Source organism: Sinocyclocheilus anshuiensis, unplaced genomic scaffold, assembly GCF_001515605.1.
Source record: "Sinocyclocheilus anshuiensis isolate Anshui unplaced genomic scaffold, SAMN03320099.WGS_v1.1 scaffold195, whole genome shotgun sequence".
Taxonomy (NCBI): domain Eukaryota; kingdom Metazoa; phylum Chordata; class Actinopteri; order Cypriniformes; family Cyprinidae; genus Sinocyclocheilus; species Sinocyclocheilus anshuiensis.
This window is the reverse complement of record NW_015548236.1, coordinates 1,465,402-1,469,003: the sequence shown is the minus strand read 5'-3', so window position 1 is coordinate 1,469,003 and position 3,602 is coordinate 1,465,402. Positions and strand designations below refer to the sequence as shown.

The 3,602-nt window shown below is 38.6% G+C and overlaps 1 protein-coding gene across 8 annotated transcripts in view; it reads left to right on the top strand.

Annotated features, from left to right (window-relative positions):
• Positions 1–3,602, top strand: part of LOC107654725 (sterile alpha motif domain-containing protein 12-like) — a 123,399-nt gene that overhangs the window by 26,751 nt on the left and 93,046 nt on the right. The window lies entirely within an intron of this gene.

Sequence of the window (3,602 nt, the reverse complement as noted above, 5' to 3'; positions counted from 1 at the left end):
CTTAAATGATTTTAGCAAATGGCTGCAATATAACAAAGAGTGAAAAATTTAAGGGGGTCTGAATACTTTCCGTACCCATTGTACCTACACTGTATCATGGATAAATCTCTTACCCCTTATTTACACTGTACACTCTCCGCGCTGCATCACTAAAGATAGGCACCTATATTTCTGACGGATAATTATAATAATAATAATAATAATCTTCTTGTTGTCGTCAAAGAAATCAGCCACAGGTGATATCTCTGACTATCGTCGATACATACTATCGTCTACCGGTGTCCTGACATATTATCCTACCCATCAGATTGTCCTACCAGGGTATACTGCGCATGCGCACATCAATATTGTGTCCTTTTTCTCACGTTGAACAACTATTTAATGTATCTGCATTACTGTAAGGGTAGGTTTAGGGTTGGGGTAGGTGTAAACTTTAATAAAACACAATCTAATAGGTAGAAACAATTATTTATTGTTTGTTTCCTGTAGCTGTATCCCTTCTAGCCACAACAGCGAATATAACACATAATTACTGTATTTGCATTACTGTAAGGGTAGGTTTAGGGTTGGGGTTAGGGATGCACCGATACCACTTTTTCCAGTACTCGCCCGATACCGATACTTTTATTTTTGGTACTTGCCGATACCGAGTACCGATACCAATATTTTTTATTGCATTTGTAAATTTTTTAAATATTGGGTACAGAAACCAAAAGAGTATGTATAATGTTAGTTGGTTAACTTCATTTATCAAATAGATACAGTCAAACCCAAATTTATTCAGACACCTTCAACATTTCTCACATTATCACAGTTTATTCGCTATAGTTTAGAAAATGGTAATAAAATATGACAAGAACTCAGAGTTAAACTGTGTCAGAACAAATTCAGCTTGATAATGTCAGATAACTTTGATAGAAAGGTATGTAATAGATTATAATCAACCTACTTCGTAGTAGACATCCTTAACTCCATTCTGCTGTCTGTTGTTCTGTTGTCGGTGTTTCTTTGTCTGAACATGGCGCTTATCACATGCTGTGTGGTACCAGCGTTTGGTATCGGGGCATTTTAACTAGTACTAGTACAGGAGCTCAGTATCGGGCCCGATACCGATATCGGTATCGGTGCATCCCTAGTTGGGGTAGGTGTAGACGTTAATGAACCATAATTTTACAGGTAGCATTTTTGATTGTTGAATTGCACTACCCACTGTTTTAATGGGAGGTAGCAAAATCTGACAGGGTAGCACAAATCGACAGAACACCGGCACAACCCTAAATTAAGGTTGTGATGACGATTCGTTTCCTTACCATAATGTATTCTCTTGAAAATTCTTTATTGTCAAATGTGTGTTGAATGTAATATTAGGAATTTAACCATTCAATGTGAATTTATCTGAGAATATTCTTAAATAAGGAAATCTATTCAGTGATTGGTCCATGCGTATTTTGTCATCCAAAATCCCGTTTGTGGCACAGCAAAGTGTCGTGAATCAACTCTGAGACTCACACTTAAGATTTAGTCCTACACTTCGCTTAAATTACAACTGAGATGCTTGATAACTAACTTAAGTGCCGCTTTGAGCCAAGAATTTATTTTACACTTAAGTCAATTCTTAGCAGCGTTCTTGAGAGTAATTCTCAGAGGCTTGATAAATAGGCTACGGGCCCTGACAAATATGTGACCATTAAGATTTTGTCAGTTTAGTTTAGCAAATAATATTTTATTTTTTTCATTTGAGTTTGGAATGAAATATAGCTAATGCCCCTTTTTTACCGTTTCTATTATTATCATTTAATAAGTGATGCAGAGTTCAAATTTACAGCATTTTACATTGGCTTCTGTGAACAAAAGCTAGCATATTTTCTCACTGCATAGTGCAGACATTGAACTCACTGGCATCACAAATATTTTTGATAGTTAAACTATTCACCACAAGATGGCGCTCCAATGCACAGAGTCTGCATTGTTGCTCTGATTTAGGGAAGTGAAGTGAAGTGAAGTGACATGTGGCCAAGTATGGTGACCCATACTCGGAATTAGTGCTCTGCATTTATCCCATCCGTGAACACACACCCTGAGCAGTGGGCAGCCATTTTTGCTGCGGTGCCCGGGGAGCAGTTGGGGGTTCGGTGCCTTGCTCAAGGGCAACTCAGTCGTGGTATTGAAGGTGGAAGAGAGCGCTGTACATTCACTCCCCCCACCTACAATCCCTGCCGGTACGAGACTCGAACCCGCAACCTTTGGGTTACGAGTCCGACTCTCTAACCATTAGGCCACGACTTCCCATTTAGGCTATCCATCTGTCTTATTAAATTTCAGTTAAATTTATTGTGAATCATATATAAACTTTTGAGCCATATATTTGAGAAATAGACAAGTTAATCAAATCGCCATTTCATCAAACAATAAAATGCATTAATAAAAACGTATATTGTCATTTTCATTGAAGCCATATATTTTTCTCCTTCATCTTTAATAATAAATATTGTTTATATCGATCAACCCTTCAAATCATAAGCCTACAATGCCTCCAATATGAGTTCTGACTCCTGTTGTCGTAAATGATGAATTTAGTGCTGTTATGCATTCATATCTTCAAGTCATCATGCTTTGTTGCTATAGTAACATGAAAGTTCTTGAATTGTCTAATTATACCAAGGACAGAATGACTGTGACATTGTGTTTGCGTGTGTGTGTGTTATAATTTAAAAGCTCAGTTAGCTCACTTTTCCTCCCCTCAGTATCTCATCTGTCACTCGTCTTCATTTAATTGGCTGGGAATCCACCTACAAAGCCATTCCCACTTGTCTCCTACCTGCAGGAATTTAAGAATTGGTGACTCCTGTCCTCACAACTTCTTAAAGTCTTCTGTGAATCGGAGCTCACGATGGTATCTCCACTCGCACTGCTCGTTCAATGCAGTGTAATGTATCTTTATGTATTAAACCTCATCAATCCTTTTGTAATGCCTGCCCTCGCAGCTCAGTGGCAGATATCTTGGGTTAATTAGCTCGATGCTGTTTTTAGTTGGGCTGTGATTCTCGCCCCACTGGAGGTTGTTTCTACAGACTCAGCGTCTGTTTGTTTGCCTGAGCTCTGTCGCTGCTGAATTAGCCTGCTTCCTAAAGGTAGCTTACACTTCAGCTCTCAACAGCGCTGTCACAATGGCCCTTTTTCCAGACGCTCTGAATTCAGCTCACACCATACTCAAATGGCAAGTAGTGGCATTCAAACAGGAGGCAGTCATTAAAGGGATAGTTCACCCAAAAATGGCATTTTGTTATTATTTATTCACCCTCGTGTTCTTCCTAACTCGTATGACTTCTGTGGAATACATTTAAGAATGTGTCAGTTGCTATTTTTAATGCAATTACAGTGAATGAGAACTGAAGCATTTAAGCCTTAAAAAGGTCACAAATAAAAGTGGTCCATATTTTTCCACATTTAATGAAGTTATGTGACCAGTTTATGTGAGTATCAAGTAGGGCTGCACGATAAATCGCATGCGATATTTAACGCGCATCTTATCAGTAAAGCCGGTTCTGTAATCAGCGGTAAATGTCCATCACGTGCGTGCTTTCACATTGAGCAGCATTAAC